The 18613-nt window shown below is 33.8% G+C and overlaps 1 protein-coding gene across 3 annotated transcripts in view; it reads left to right on the top strand.

Annotated features, from left to right (window-relative positions):
* LOC113394841 (unconventional myosin-XVIIIa) overlaps positions 1–18613 on the top strand; it is a 218739-nt gene that overhangs the window by 138172 nt on the left and 61954 nt on the right. The gene's annotated exons all lie outside the window — the stretch shown is intronic.

Here is an 18613-nt window from a genome sequence, read left to right on the forward strand (position 1 = left end):
AAACATTAACAATGTAAATACATTAGCCATTCCTTACCAATGTCATAAAATAAACTCATTAAATTTTTATTTTTGTACGAATGATAAATGAATAATAAACTTAACCTTAATTTGATGAGCTTATAAAGCTCTGAGTGTCAATATATTTTAGCTCTGAGTATCAATATATTTTTTATTTTTAAAACGCAAAATCTTTTCAATTATTAACAACAGCTACCACCATTGTTCTTGGTCGGCCTGTAAACTTCACGAGAGATGATGCGGCGCCTGCCTTATGCCAACCTCTTACGGGTGCCAAATTCTTAGCCTCGCCTCTAATATACTTTGCTGGGACATGTGGTTCTAGCAGTATATGGCCATATGAGTATATGACATTGCTATGTTAAGTTACCATCGTTCGGTCAAAATAAACACGACTTTAAAAATTTCCAATCAAACAAACGTCTAAAGAAAACTAATCGTAAAATTGAATCATCGTACTCCAGCGATCATTACGGAAATATTGATTTTTGCCGTCAAATAAAAAAATATTTCGTAAAACATCGTCTGTTCCTATTCACGTGCTGGAAACCGCTCTTAATGCTCTCGGAATAGGATCTATTTTCGAATAACGTATACACTGGTACTTAAAATAAATAAAAACATTAGTAAGAAAGCGCCGTATTTCGATGTTTGGAGAGAACATTGAATTTCAAGGTGTTTAATTGTGAATTCAAGAACGAAATATTTCACGTGCAAATAAAAGCACGTGTATGAATCTATTAAAATGGTAATCATTGTTTCTATTAATACTTTGTATCCGCTTGTTGATGGCCTTTAACGTAAAGAATTCGTTGATTTAATTCATCTTATTTACATACATACGAGCCAAGATGGCCCAGTGGTTAGAACACGTGCATCTTAACCGATGATTTCGGCTTCAAACCCAGGCAAGCACTACTGAATTCGTGTGCTTAATTTGTGTTTATAATTCATCTCGTGCTCGGCGGTTAAGGAAAACATTGTGAGGAAACCTGCATGTGTCTAATTTCAACGAAATTCTGCCACTGGTGGGATATGCTCCAAACCTTCTCATCAAAGGGAGAGGAGGCCTTAGCGCAGCAGTGGGACATTTACAGGCTGCTAATGTAATGTAATGTACATACATATAAAGTTTAAGCGACAATAGCGCGATGGCTCAAAGGCCGCCTAGGGATGTAAAGACTCGCAGGACCGATCCTAACCCTTTGAGCTGTGGTCGCCCTATCTCCTAACACAAGGTTTAAGCTTAAATGGAGGGGTAAATAGGCATATGAGAAGTTCCTTATAATGTAACATTGCTAAAAATAAATTAAAAATATGTAACTAAGTATCGGTAAAGACTATCTATCGATCTCATTAATCGCATCACTAAAAAGTATTTATTTAATTTAAAGATATAAAATGCTACAAAACGTCGATTTAAAAACATAAAGTATATTTTGATTTTGGAAGCAGTGGTTATATATATGTTACTTTCCTTTGACTGATTGAATTAATTAAAAAAAAAAATCGAGTAAACTCTCATTGCTTGTTGTTTCAATGCCAAGATGAACAAGAAACGTAACATAAATGTATATAATGAGTAATAAATATTATTTATCTAACTATGTATCACGTTCTTGTTTTATTAGCGAAAGGAAACAATATCATAAAACTATGCGCTCACTTGAATAGAACCTTATCTGCGTAAATAGCCCGCTCATACGACCGATTACTTTGTATACAATATATGTACATAGTATCGTTCCAGTAGCTAGTTTATGTGGCCGGAGCGAAATTCCGTGTTCGATTCTAATCGGGTTAATTTCCTTGTTAGGACTTTCTGCAAGCCTGTCTATGTGGGTACTACCTACTCGTAGTATGTATATTCTACCGTCAAACGTCGATACTTTGTATTGTTGTGGTGCGGTTTGAGGCGTGAGTACGCGAAAAAATTAAAGAAATAGGTGTATTAACGTCTGCTGCACAATATATTTATGATAATATAATGTTTATACAGAAGAATATACAATAATATTTATATTAATAAAAGAAATAAGAACAAACTTATAACCCCTACTTTCCGTTTGCAAACGTTTTTGGGCAATGGTGTACGCATATATAATAAGATACCGGGAAATATAATCAATCATTTACTAAAATAAAAAAAAAACGCCTGGATTTAGGTTTGGGTTCCATCACAGAACACTAATTTTTGTGAAAAACTGCTTCTACTCTGTACTGCAGGTCATCTCGGATTGCCGTCCAACATACTTGTGCAATATATACCCTGTGCTTTTGGTTTATCTTTGTTTTTGGCCGCCTTGACAATTCATTCTGTAAGAACGAACTCGAGACTCACTTCAGAACACTTTCGTGTTATGTCGTAAAGGGATATGCGACATTGAGTATTATAATTATAATGTTTAAAGGATACTCATGGGTGGCCCGCGAAACTTCACTTTTATTCAAAAGTTTTTTTAGGAATTTCGAAACCTATGACAGGATTTGTTTTGATTTTATTTCATTGTAAACTGCAAGTCACTCGTTTATATTTGGCGCCAAAATGAAATCTTATTTAAATGAAATTTTTAATTATAACAAATAGTATACATTAGTTCAGGTAGAATTGGAGTTTGTCGATAAAAAATTACTTAAGTTTTGTTTAAGTTTATAATATTTTTTTCGCATACGGTCAGGTACTTTTTCCGCTCTCTAAAATTAATTCTTTATTGAATTGTAACAATTTAGTACATTGCAATCGACAATCCTTTTTGATTTACTGCACGGCTGGAGCTTTTTAAAATGAGGCCATAACCGTAATTAAACCGGCCATAATTTTTTTATGTGCAGCTATCGTCCCATAATCACCGGGACAAAAATCGGCTTATTAATATATAAGATAAGCATCAACAAAGCGTATCAACGCGAGTGTTCAACAATTCAAGAGTTGTAAACGAAGTTAGTTGTTACAGGAAGATTTTATCTAGAAAAAATGCACTGGTCTTAAGTACGGGTTAAATCGCATTGCAAAACCTTTTAGCTTGTGTTTACTAAAAGGTGCTCCAGCTCGATACTGATGAAATATTGACAATCGACTGAAGTTGATACGCCATTTTGATAAGTGTATCCTATAATTTTTATAATTATTGTTGTCGATCGTATTTCTCATTCTGAGATTACACGTTCGCGATCTACCGCGAGTTTCGTTTTCGTTTCTCCTTAAATAATACCTCTATTGACGACGTTTTCAAGTTAAACTTTTTAGGTGCATAGGACAATACACGGGACATTTTCAAGGTCGAATTTATATAGAGCTTTTATAGATGTAACTTTTTTCAATTAAACGTTATTGACGCAAAATGCTTTTATATATTTCAAATTTTCCTCCTACATATGAAATGAGTTCATCAAAATCGCAGATTATAAAAACTACAAAAATTACGATGCAGTTAGATGTGAATAGGAAATAATAAACATGACCGCCTTTACCGGAAGGAGTTATGTAACAGTAGCAATCATTGCATCGGAGAATGTATCTCCCCCCTTCTAGAGCTGTATACAGGCTGATGTTTTAAGAACCGCTTTCGGTGATATGCGACTAAGTTTGGAAGACCATATATTTTTTTACACTTTTAATATTGAATAAAAATAAAAATCGGTTAATTTTATTTTCTAATTGAAAGTTACGTGGATAGATAAGAGATAACCGCGTGGTGTAGATATTTTCGCCGATTAGAATCCAGTAAACATATATAAACATCAGTTACACGTACCGATCAACATTAATATATCCCGCTGGTTTTCTTACCGGTTCTTTTAAAGTTTAAAGAATTTCCTTTTCGAACCGAGAGTATATTTCAAAAAAATGAATTGTAGTAAGTACTCTAATATTGTATTCACCTTGACTTTCATTTTGATATTTCTAAATATAACGCAAAAAATGCAACAACGACATGTAAGGCAATAGTAGCACTCGTCGACGAACACGCCGCCAATGAACACAATTACACAGATGCACAACTGCGGCCGTGGAGCTCGCGGTACCGGAGTGGATGCACTACCTCGCCGCCGTACTGTTCCTGCTTTGGATCATACTCGGTCGCCGAAGAAGCCACGTCGATACTTCTCTGTCAACATGATGATGTATGTAGTTAAGACACCTTAATTATTTCTTTTTAACTTTAAACCATGACTCTTTAAATAATGTTTACGTACAATAAATTTATTTATACGTCAAGTAAAAAGACAAAATGTAAGACAGTCTCGTGACTGATTCTCAGAATTTAACTAAATGTATTATACGTTGTGTTGCTTGTTAATCGTTAATTGAAAGTCGCCTTTATTATAAAAATAAATCTCACGCTATTTAGTAAAAGAAAAATTGTGATAAAACATCTGAATACAAATCAATCGTAAATGATTTAAAAACAAATCGATGTTAACATACCTAACTATTAGCGACTTACTATAGCAAAGACTTAATCTAAATCCATCAAGTTGTATATTAATATAAACCTTCTATAAATATGATTACAAAAACATAATTTTAAATAAAGTTAATTTACAAAATAAATAATAGTATGAGAAATAAGAATACTTAAGATGTTTAAACTTATAACACTTTTTTATCTCGTATAAAGGCAATGAAATATAACCTAAAAAATGTGGTAACCTCCTTAACATAGTCGGATTACACAAACTGTACAAGATTTTCGAACGCGCTGTATAAACGTTGATTGACAAGCTGGCGACCGCGAGTCTGCATAGAGAGGTTATTTAAATTTTAACTCAGTCGATCTCGACCGCCCGCGCGGCATGACTTATCTAGAGAATAAAATGATTTATATTTCTGCATGCTTCAGTATAACGTATTGTTAATTATTTATAAAAAAATACCTTTGATATTTAATAGCAATTTGATATTTTTGGCAATAAAATTCTACGAAAAAATTAAAATTAATTTAGTATTAAAAATAATATTTTATAAGAGATTAAAAATAGCAATTACATTAAAGTATAATTTTTTAAGAGTCATACCTAGCTATAAACTTTTTCGTTAAGTAACAAAGATAGAAAAAAACCTAAATAGAGTGCAATGAAAGAAAATCAATAGGTGTAAACATTGCCAGTATATTCAAAAATATTTTTTTGACTTTGTCATTGAAATAAGTTGTAAATTGAATTAAATTTATTGTGATAGCTAATAGAATGTATCTATCAAACATAAACTAAGATAAAACAATCGAAAACATGTACCTTACGGCTTATAGCAGGCAAATAAATATAACTGTACATTTCTTATCGGAGGTTCCTTATACATAAGTAATGTTATGCACGAGCCGATACAAATTTGTTAATGCTTAACAGGTATTCTAAGAGGAATTCGTATAATATATTACCTTACAATGAACATCAATTCATACCTTATACAGCTTTTTAAAGTTTACAGGATAATATTTAAACTTGGAACTCCATAGCGCCATCTAGTTTTGGGTGATGAAATTAAATTGTATAGTGTGTCGTGTTTTTGATAGATGGCGCTAGTAGTACGACTTGAAGATCGATAGATAATTTGTTTGTATGTAGGGTCTAATTGTTGAACTAATAATTCAATTAAAAAAAAACAATGTTAGAAATCTACAATATTCCTGAGTACAATAAAGTATAAATTATAGTATTTTCTTTATATAAAAATTACACTCGTGCGAATTGGGGCGGGTTGCTGGTTTCTATATAATTATGTGGTTGTGGTTTTAATCAATAAATGTTTCACTTCTTACAAATTTAAGTATTAAGCACCAAAAAGTAAAAAGTCTGATATAGTTCATATATAAATGAATATCATGCAGGCACTGGACCTACTAATATATGTACAATGTACATATGTCTTAAAATTAATAGTGAATTTTTAAATCGAACGTTTAACCTTTTTTTTAAACCACGTTTATACTTTTATTGTACACCACACAGAGAAAATAAATAAATACAACATAGATCCAGCCTTAATAAAAGACGCGTACAATTTTGGCGACCTTATCGTTACATAGCCATTTCTTCCAGGCAACCAACGTTGTGGGTTAGGTTAGCTCATACAATACGAGCTGGGTGGTGCTGTAACAATGATAAAATAACATGAATCTATTACTAAAACTAATAAATAAATGTAAATATAGAATACATAAATTATATATCAATAAATAAATTATATTACCAATACGTATAAAATACAAGTATATAATAATAAAATACATATTTACTTAGGTGCCTCCAACTTTTGGAGTACCCTTATTAAGTTCGATCAAATATATCGAATAGTTGTGAGTAAATATTGATTGATATTAATTTAATTCCAAGTCTATCAATCCTCGTTAAATTAAATTAATAATTCATCAACGTTCTTCGCCGTATTTATACTTTCTTAAAACATATATCAACGATATCATAGGACCGCGGTTATGTTTTTTACATATTGTCGTGCGATATACAAGCAACCTCATGTTTCCCGTACCGCATACATTTCACGTAGAAAGCAACCGCCTATGAGTCTTCCGTTATTTATAAATTACGACAGGCTTTGCCCGCGACTTCGTGCACGTTTAAATTTAACAAAAATGTTATCGTTGTAGCCCAAGGTACTCCGTATTACATCGGCTATCTGCCAGTGAAAGTCCCGACCAAATCGGTCCTACCGTTCGAGAGATTAGCCGGAACAAACAGACCGACAAAAATTTTAAAAAAATGGTGCGTGTATACATACATTTACATTTAGTAAAAAGCGGTTATTTTAGTATTACAAACAGAAACTCCAATTTGTTTATATTTATATAGATAGGAATTAATGGTTCCTTCTATCACACCGTCTTCAGCGCGTCATGGTTTGAAATCTGCCGTGAAAGGCTATGAATAATCGGGATGGTATTTCCTTTCGGCACATACAAAATTACACACAGATACGAGTGTGAATCTTATGAGTTACGATATAAAGACCGTTTCCGCTTATTACTCTTAGTACTCATCTCTGGTCACTGGGAGCGGCCCTCGTATCTCGTACATCTATTTACAAGCTCTTAGAAAGTTTCTTTATGGAAATTTTGCGGTAGTGATGTGACCAGGTGTTCGTAAGGATTTGCAAAATGTATGGAAATATTTCAATTTATCTTTCTGTTACTCTTGAATTGTCGAAATCAACTTTTAATTATGAATCAGTTAAAATGGACGATGGTAGTAAAATTTGCGTTTTAGAAGTCGAAGCGGTTTATTTTTCGTTTTTTTTTCTTTTGTGTTTTTAGTTATACACGTTTTAATTAAACAACTACTTATGATTAATATAAGACAACAATCGTTGTACATAAACATGCAGAGCGCATGAATATTACCGTAATAATCACACGGGAAAAGTGAGACGCCGTTACGGTGAAAACGAGTGTGCAATTCCGCGCGATTCACGAATGCTCTCACCGGGAATCGAATCCCGCATAAATCATACCGCCTGTCAACCAACTCGCTTACAAATTGGCCTCGCACTCCCGAGAGTTGAACACATTAAAATGAAATACGTAGCTAGAAACTGTCGGTGTACTGTCTTTGTGTATCAATAAATATCTAATAGAAAACGCTGGTGAACAGAAGAACCGCACGTTTCTACCTATATAAGGATACGATCAAACATTTATTAATAAAGTTTAACTAAAATCTGAGTATTTTATTTTATTCCCTAATAATAGTAGTTTACACAAAATTAGGCAAATTTACTCAAATTCGTCGTAAGTATAAACCAATTTTGGGAATACAATTATGGGATCTCGTTCTGGTTTTATTTAAAAAAAAAAACTTTTCCCGCTAAGTTTTCTTCTACGGTTCATTAGATAGATTGTTCTTCGTATGAAACTTTTAAGTACTTAGTATGCCATTTACATGATTCTAGTTTTTTTTTATGAATAAATGTAATGAAACTAATATTTTAAATGCAAAACTTATTCTGTCTGTCTGTTTTATTACATCATTACGACTGACTAACTAAACCTATAAATTAGTCGCAACAAATGTTAATAAAATATAAGTTTTTTTTATTTATAATCTGTTAAAATCGTTACAATAATTGCGAATTATCGATTGTTATTTAAAAACAACATAGAAATCGTCGATATAAATAATTCAGCACGATAATAAAACAATAATCAAACTGAACATGGAATGTTTACGAATACAAGTTTTCGCATAGCGAAGCGTGTAACAGCCGAGACCGTATGCGCCGAAGCAATTGTGACAGATGACAGCGTCAAGTCTGAATGTTAATAACTTGGCCAGGATCGTTGAACTGTCCGCCTCGTGCATGATTATACATGAACTGATCCGAGATGATACTCGTTAAGGCTAGTCACTAATGCTATTACGTCAAATACAGTTGCTTTTTTGTTATGACATAAATATTTGTTTTTTTTTTTTTTTTATTGAACGCTTGTGTATTTTTTTCGGCGAAGAGTCTATTTTCGAAAAGTTCGAAAAAAGGAAGAGTTTGCATGTTGCGTTTTTATATATGAATACTTCAGTCGAAAACGGCTTGACTGATTTAGACTATTTAACTAGTGGTTGACATTTCAAGTTATTTTTTATTCATTGCACTTGTGCTCGTCCAAAGCTGCCAGACAAAAAAATAAAATCGATTTACAAACGGAACAATAAGTAACTAAATTGTTTTGTTTTTGATTATTCATACATAGATTATATCGAGGTGGGCCCCAAGAATACCTTTTTTTCTCACTGGGAAAAGGCATTACGCGTTTTCCCATTGTATGTGGGACTTACCGATGTCCAGGACGCCTAGTGCGCCCTAGTACACCGGAATACTAACTAAAAAAAACAGTGCTAACCTCTCCGTCTTTTTGGTGGGCGCCACAGGACCGTTTTCGCATGCTACGGTGACGTCCCAAGAATACCTACGAAATCAATTATCCAATTCGACTTTTTTTATGGCATTGGTTGGTGGACGTGCATATGGGCCACCTGAAGGTAAGTGGTCACCACCGCCCATAGACAAAGGCGCTGTAAGAAGTATTAACCATTCCTTACATCACCTATGCGCCACCAACCTTGAGAACTAAGATGTTATGTCCCTTGTGCCTGTGATCACGATTTTAATGGTAATCCAATAAAACTTTACGCGAGTTTAAAACAATGGGATCAATATATTATAATTAAAGTTATGGTATTAATATCACGAAGGTTCTACAATCTCAGTGTGCATACAACCTTAACGTTTACTTGCAACAATTAGGAGAGTTGAATATGAAACGTCCGCGTGTAAATGTTACTTAAAATACCTACTGGGGTACTTATTCCAAATATGCGCATAAGTAATTTATTATTGTACCTCGTTACTGTTTTGTGTCATTTTGTAATGTTCATAAATAATATATTGATACAAACATGTCGCGTTTGAATACATAACGGTTGTTCGGGACAATACGTAACGAATTATAAAACTTACGATGACTGTAGTAAACTTCTTTGGTTTCAAATATAGATTATATTGAGAAGAACCGGCATGACTCAGTACTCATTCCTTTTTACAAATGAAATTATATACATATAAACGGATGTTGGTACTTACGTACGTTTAACTTTAACTTAATCATATTTTTGGTCGATCAACATAAAGGGTAGAAAACGTTGTTTCATGGAGAATATTTTTATATTATGTTATTTCAGTAGTTCGGGATGGCAATAAAATTATGTTTTTTACAATGATGCTCCAATCGCTCTATATATCTTTACAATCCCTCACAATCCTCCATTTGTTTTCCTTGTGACAGCTCAATCATTTTTAAAATAAGAAATAGTGTTACATGCCAGTATTAAATGTTATTCCATAACATAATATTAACTAAAGGTGTACAAATTATTGATCAATTAATGACAATAATAATTGTATATATTTATAATATCCTATGACGTAGCTCCGTATGGAGGCTAGGGCTAGTCTCGTAACATGATATAATTAATTATAATATCCTATGACGTAGCACCGTATGGAGGCTAGGGCTAGTCTCGTAACAATTATATCGTTCTTTTTCATACTTTATGCCGTGTTGACATATCGCCTTAACAATAGGTATATACACAGACTAGCGACGATGTAAAACTACCATCGGTTCGGAAAGTCGATTCAACAAAAAAAAACCGACAAGAAACTCAGTAGTACCTACGCTTTTTAAGAGATACAAGAAATAAAATATAAAAGAATATTTACAAACAGAAGAAATTAAGGTACCGTTTTGCTTTGCCCATATATATATATATATATGTTATAGAAACGTATAACTTCATGCAATAATTATACAACTACTATTCCAAGCGACTCAACTCATCGGGCGCGTGCGTCGCATAATTAATCTTCGTCAGACGCATCACTCTTCCTGTTTCACTACAAAATTAGTGGACGTTTTGAAATGCAAACTTTTGAATCTATTATGGACGGGGCGTAGTTATATTTAGGGTTCCGCACCTTTAAAGAACAAAAGTAACTCTTATAAGATCACTTCGGTATCTGTATCTCCGTCGAGACCCTTTTTCTCAGGAACGCGTGGAGGTATAAATTTAAAGTACGAAATATTGAGGTCTAAAGTTCTTCGGAGCCGTAATAAAATCAAACATGAATGAACGTTTAGGTCGAATCCAAACCTTGCGTACGTATATATAAATAGTGTAGGTTCTTACCGTTGACCTGCAATCATGAAATTTGGCAAAAATCAATATTTTCTAGCAAATATAGGAAAAAATCCGAAAACCTTAAACATCTTGTTACATCATAGCTTTCAGTATTGTGTGGCGGTACGGAACCGTCAGTACGCGAGGCTGCCCCGCGGTTGCCCGGCTTCTACAATATACTAGTTGCCGGTCCCGACTTCGTATGGGCAAAATTCATTTAAAGTTACCGTCTCTTATCTCCCTCTTAAACCTATCATTTGAAAGTTACGGTCGTTGTTATCCTATTTATTGAACACGAATAATATTATAAGCTAACTTAACTAAACAAGAACCTTAAAGTGTAATTAAACTTATCCCAATAAGGTACATCTTCCAGATAACCTTTGCGATACTGAGTGAAGATTATTTGTGAACAAACTAATCAAACATTCGAAGACCGAATTTGAAGAAGTTTTTTTTTGGGGATTCGGTTTGGATTCGGTAGGTACAGCTGCGATCGGGAGCAATAACTTGTTTTACCCGGACGGAGTCGAATGAGCACGTATTATACTTTTTTTATGTCCTAACCATCCGCCAGCCAACACTTGAGTATAGAAAGTTGAAATTTGGTACATATAACCATATAAAATTTCAAATTCGAACATATGTTAATTTTACCCAAATTTATTTTTTTTACAAATACAGAACGATCAACTAGTACTATATAAAATTGATAAGCCATTTTTAATTAAATTATAATTTGTATTACAATATAGAGCGGAAGAGTTAATTTGTTTGATTGTACGCTCTAATCTCAGAATCAATCTAATTATTTAAACGAAGCGCGAGTTACGAGATTTAAAAAAAAAATCCCATCGTACAATTACGCATCAAACGAATCTGATTTGAAACGATATCATGTTATTATAAACATAATTATTTCTCAAGTTATGAGAGATGAACGAAATGTCCCATATACACGCATCACTAGTGTTACTTTATCAAATCAAATGTATTTTATTCAAATAAATTTTACAATAAACCTCTTTTGAATCGTCAATATTTACACACTACTACTGTTTCGGAAAGCAGCCCCTAGCAAGAAGAAACTTGATAAATAAATACATTTGCTCTTTCCAAAGAAACAGATTTACATTTCTGTGCTATTCCAAATTATTGTTCAATCAGTCCTGTGATGGTACCTGAAGTTGGTACCAGGCGTTGTTTCCGAAAAATTATTCTTTTAATGAAAAATAAGATTTATTGATTAATTGAATTGTCTAATTATTGTCTTAATAAACTTTGTCTACGATTCTAAAATAATGATAGGAAATTAAAAGGGTTCGATTTTAATAAGTTTTGAAATTGAATAATTATCGTTAAGATATATATCTTTTATTAATACAGCATCCGTTGGTAAGTGGGCGTTTGGAAACAATCGCTTTCGCTTGTGAATCTTAAACTACAGATTGCCGGATGTAGAATAATCTGGAGCAATCCTAATTGGGAAATACGTGCCTGTTAGACGCCCACGAGTACATTCAAAGCGACATTACAATAAATAATCTGCTATTCGATACTTTTTATATCTTAGATAATACTACAAATTTACTTTAAGTTTTTATAGAATACTAACTGCTCGTCTTGACTTCGTCTGAAATTATTTTTTTTTTTTACTTCATGATCGTAGCGCCATCGAGTGACTTTATTTACCGGGTGCAATCTAAACAATCGAAAAACTTAAGTACATCCAAAAAAAATCATCAAAATCGGTTCAACCGTTTCAAGTTCAGTCGTAATCAAAGTTAACACATAAAATATTTGTTCAAGTAGACCGTTTAGCACTTTGGAATCGTCTTGTTACGCGATTAAATGGAATGTTAAGCTACCACACCACTACCACACTGGTTGATCTTATAGATCTTATCTCCATTCATCAAATTCGGGTCCGTCACCGCCGCGCCGTCGAGCACATCTTTAATTCAAACTATACAATACGAGGCTCCGCACGGGTTCAATTTATTAATGAATACAAAGTCTTTTTATATAAAAATAATTTATATTTTAGTGCTCAGAATCATAGGTTTGGACCATGATTTTTTGTTTAGTAATGGATCATTATTTTCGGAGATTACCTACTACAAACAAACAAACACATTTTACCCTTTTATAATATTAGTATAGATATATTATTTTATATTATAAATATGAAACTGAGGAGGAGAAACGATCGTGTAATGTCGAAATGTAATACGCGATATTGACTAATATAATTAAAAAAAATAATATGATACGCCTATCAAAATTGCGTATTACTAGGTTGTCAACGTTTCACGAGTGAGATACGAAGTGATTTCTTACGGAATCCCTGCAGGCCGTAAAGCGGAATGTCTTTATAAACGTGCAGTCGTTTATGTCAAACGGGATAATTTAATCCATGAAGTTGTATGTTTAAGCTCTGGGAACGCCATTGTTAACATCATTACAGACGAACGTGAACTACGTAGTCGACTAGTTATTCTGAATGTTTTGTTCCTCGCAGAAAGATATATTTTATATACTCGTACATAGATATAACAAACTTTAAATAAACATTCGTACAGTTTGTATATAAGAACCGTTGATATATTTTAGTAAGAGTTCAATTTTCTTTAAAAATATATCTGGAATGCATTGTGTATTTAATATGAGTAGGGTATTTGAACTTCCAGACAGTCTAGTGATTGGAATACGTAATTCTTTCAATGACTATGTTTTCAAACGCGGCCATCGCTGAGTTTTTATTTGTTTATTATTTATAAAATAATTCGTGCTCGACGATGAAAGAAAATATCTTTATGATATCTGCAGGTTCTAAACTCTGTCACTTACATATATATTCACGAATCCGAATACGAGCAAAATCCAAAAATGCTTTACTAGTTTTTACCACCGGCTTCGCTCGCGTTTTATTTGGTTGTCACGTATTATTTACAAAATATATTTATTAATGATAGCCTATGTTTTATTCTGATGTATAAACTATATTATTGTAAAGTTTCATTGAAATCGATTCAGTAGTTTTTGCGTGAAAGGATAACAAACATCCGTTCATGCACACCTTCACATCCACGATAGTAACGCTTCCAATTGGTTCGCTGAAGCACTTTTAAAACGTCACGTTACCGCATCGAAGCTACCGTTTGGTAGCTTATATTTAAATTTATTTAAATAATATCGTATTAATTCAATGTCATAATCGTTTTACACGCGAGAGATAAATGTACTGTATTTACTTGAGTAAAAAGGGGAGTTGTTACCTCGATATCTGGGCTCTTACTTTCGAAGACACTTTCTTCTTGGGTTCACTTTCTCCCTTGGTCTTCTCACACTCGAAGAACACAGCCTCGGGATGGGTGATGTTATAGGAGAAGGATAATAGTCCGTTACACTAGCTGACTTTGAAGCGCGGCGCACTCACAATGCACACTTTGCCGCGGCCCACACGAGAAGGGAAGGACGTCATACGTCAATATCATACCATGGGCAAAATGATTGACTAAATACGCTACAGTCGTTTATTTGTCTTTGCTCTTGTGGTTGGAATAGGCTGTGATGTCTGGATCTGAAGGGAGACTAACCCAACTACGCGCGACATTTTACTATAGTCCGCATGTGTGTGTGCAAACACGGGTTCAGTCTCTATTTCCTCACTCTCAAAACTCGCTGCGAAGAAAAATCCGACTCGAGCGGAAAAAGCTCAGGCGCAGGGCCAACGGTTTTACGTACTTTTTGAGGCGCGGGTGTACACACACCCAACTGTTTTCGGTACTCTGGATTGTTACTTAAAATATTTTATGGGGTTTGAACCTAGGATCTAAAGCTAAAGCTATATCTAACATCTAGACCAACAAGGCATAGGCTATAAAGCAAAGAAATAAGCTATAAGCAAGTATAGGATAGTCTCGGAATTTGTAATTTATTTCAATTATTGTTCAAATTAAAGAGCCCGGATCGCCTAAAAATGTATAAAGTTAATTTATATTCAAAATGTCTCACCATCGTCCATTAATGCAACGTGCACTGACTTACAAACGAAACTTTCTGCGGCATTCACATTCGTTGAACTGTCGTTTTATGCATAATGGTCATGATTCGTTTGTAAACCACAAATGCCATAGAGTCAGCACTTTTTTCTGCAATAAAATCTCATTACATAATTTTTTCAATTCAATTTTTTTGACTATCACAATTTTTCTGGCCAGAAGCCTGCCTGATGCCTGTTGATGATGACTATTTAGGAACGCTTATGCTGGTGAATTAGCCTCCGGTAATTAAATCGCTTACATGACCGGTCGGTAGATAGTATGCCATTGTACTCAAATAATCGACTTTTTAAATTCGATGGTCAGATATAGCATTAAATCCAGGTAAACTAAGATACTCAATTAAAAACTAGAAGATATCGCACACAAAACAGTCGCTAGAGTCAAAAAATTATGACACGTATCCGACATGCGTACTTTAACATTGACAAGTTTAAGTATAAGTAATCTTCTATGTAACGTATTCTATAGAAGTCTCGAACGTTCTCGAAGATTCCAGAAGTAACATGTTAATTGTTTGGCAACGATTGAAAAGGTCTTCAATGGAATATCAACGCGTGATCACTTTCGTTGAGAGAAATGCGTGAGAAGTCTTTGTTCAAAGTAATAAAAAGCCTCGCAATGGTACCTCACATCAACCTAACAGTAATTGCGACTTGATAACTACGACAAATTACTAACTAAATACGTAATAAATGAACGGCTGCCAGTTCCTATGTAATAAGGGGAGAGGTCCACCAAAGATGTGTAATATGTTAAACATACAAGGATATAATGTGCCATTTATTATGTATGATCAATTATTATACCATTTTAAATAATATATATGTCAAAGCATCAAAAAGTTTAATTAGGATTTATTTATTTTTATCGTGCATGCTGGCAACGTCACTATGACATAGAGAAAACGTGGCAACCGAAAAGTGTCAAAGTTAAGGGAATACGAAATGGAGATATGTTACGACCATGAACGAATAGACTTACATTTCGGATATCATAGTGTCTCAGAAGGAGTTGATGCCCTTTCGATATATATATATATTTGTAGAATGTATAATATAATCTATTTTAATACGAAATATTAATACTAATATATAAATGCTAAAGTAACCGTGTCTGTCTGTTGGTTTCATGGTTTAACCACTGAACAATAAAAATGGACATGAGCTACTTATTTACCCCTCAGAGGGGTGAAGTTGTATAGAAGTTCTTGAAGGATTTTCTATAGTAAAAAAGATAAAATTTTAAATATATATATATGAATAAAAAAATCCGTTCAAAAGATTTTTGTCTGGCATTGTACTCAGGACTCGGGTGTTACATTTTCAGAAATGTGAACTGCCAATCCATTCGGTACGTCCATTGTTCCTGTAATGGGCTCACACGTCGATTATTCTAGAACTTAGGAACCTAGGGTTGTATCTTTACACTGGTACCACTGATTTAAAAAAAAAAGATGTGTAATAAAGCCAATTAACACAAAATATATTTTAAACGTTTTTTGCAAAACAGTGTGCGAACGACGTGCCTTTTACAAGTTATCTTTTGATCGAAGTTTGATCGTATCCAAACATTATTTATTGAATTTTAAACTTTATTGCTATAGCAATAAAGATCTGTCGACCATTGCTAACCGTCTTACGCCTATTGTCCCGATTACGCAGTTGTTCAATTTGTCGAAACGAATTCGCCACGCGCGAGTTTGATTCGAATTTATCCAATTAAGTCATCAGACGAGCAATTTATGTTATTACTGCAAAGGTCATTCGACACTGGTTTGTTTTTAATTATTTTCTTAGTAACAGTTTTTTTTTAAATCGTGATAGACATACTGGCATATCTATATGCCAGTATGTCTACCATCTGATGGTAAATCACCGCCCATAGATATCGGCGCTGTGAGATATTTTAACCATTCCTTATATCAAATCGGAACTAAGTATTGTTGTCTGACGGCAGAATATCTGATGAGCGGGTGGTTCCTCAGCAAATGGTCTTGTACAGAAGTACAGTACCATCTGCTGAGTAAATATATTGTTAAAGATCTCTCATACCTTTATTTTGCAGAATTCTTTGATTTCTTTTACGAAGTTATCTAAATGTGAAAGATATAGAAAATAACTGTTTCGAAATTCATAATTTTCTATTTTATACGTGAGTCATATTGTATTATTTATTTAGAAATATTTTTTTCTTGCGTATATTAACGTCTCACGTGCTACTTTTTTATCTATATAATATTTTATTGGCTATTTCTTGTTTAATAAAAATATTCTATATTAGATTCATACGGAATACATAAATAAACATAAACAGCCTGTAAATTTCCCACTGCTGGGCTAAGGCCTCCTCTCCCTTTGAGGAGAAGGTATGGAGCATATTCCACCACGCTGCTCCAATGCGGGTTGGTAGAATACACATGTGGCAGAATTTCGTTGAAATTAGACACATGCAGGTTTCCTCACGATGTTTTCCTTCACCGCCGAGCACGAGATGAATTATAAACACAAATTAAGCACATGAAAATTCAGTGGTGCCTGCCTGGGTTTGAACCCGAAATCATCGGTTAAGATGCACGCGTTCTAACCACTGGGCCATCTCGGCTTTTTTCATAATTCGGAATAAGTGGCAATAAAAAATAAATATATAGTAGGAGTCTGGCTGATAATAATTTACTTATGTAAATTTATGCCTAATTTAAAAATGTGTTATGTAAATATAAGTATACTAGTTGTCGCTAGCGGTTACGCTCACATTTAAGGGGTCGGTCTATGTCCTTGGGTTGTGTGGTATATAGTTGGCTTGGCCGCGAAAGAGCAACAGACAGACAGCGTTACTTTCGTATTTATAACATTAGTACAGATATATTTTTATATTCTATCCGTAACGTTTAATAATAATACGTTTATGGTGGTTGTAGAAGTTTGGCTGTGTTACGTGTACTAATTTCGATGCGATTTAAAAAGCGTGAGAATATTTTAACATACATATATTCTCCTGTTAAACTCTGGCTCGGTTTCGGTCGCTATATTTTCAATTGAAATGTTCTGTTTTCTCCTTGTATGTGACTTCTGTTTTCATATAATCAACACTTGAAAATAGGGAAATGGTTATAATGCTTTATGCAGGTCAAAGGCCGATAATGGACTTGCAAGCCCTTCGGTGCTGTCCATGGGCAGCGGAATCACTTTCCATCAGGTGAACCTCCTGCTAGTTTGACAACTATTCTAACGAGGGATGAAGGTTATGATGACTCGCCTGCCTTTCAACAACGTCTGCTTTTCACAATGTGTTTCATCAGTGAAACATTATAAATAAAATAAACATTCCTCAATTAAGTGCAGCTCGTAATGATTCAATTGGCGCGGTTTCACGCCTAATTTAGTTGATATGCTCAGACAGACTTGATGTAATTAGTTGTCACGAAGGATCGCGCAATTGGCGGTCTGCTTGACGATTATTTTTTCGAACAAGCGGATAAATAAGGTGGAGTTGAGTTTTATGTAAACAGATTATAGGTATTGTTGTGCTGACTGTACTATGTTTGTACGAGTTTTGCTGTCTGTACCTATTATATTTGAAGTGACAAATTTATTTGTTATTTTTTTTTTACGTTTTGTGGATTTTCCCTCGGGATACAAAATTTGGTTCTTTTACGGGGTTCGATTTCAGTTGATCAACGTTTATTCCTCAAATTGAAATCTCCAAGTTAAAAATTATAGTCGACGGTTTAATTAAACTTGATTCAATTTTGGTGAGCGAGATGATGGAAAGTAAAGAATTCGTAATGGCATCAGTCCACTTTCTTTTTTCTGTAATGTAATACACACAACAATAAC

The sequence above is a fragment of the Vanessa tameamea genome, chromosome 21 (assembly GCF_037043105.1).
Source record: "Vanessa tameamea isolate UH-Manoa-2023 chromosome 21, ilVanTame1 primary haplotype, whole genome shotgun sequence".
Taxonomy (NCBI): Eukaryota; Metazoa; Arthropoda; class Insecta; order Lepidoptera; family Nymphalidae; genus Vanessa; species Vanessa tameamea.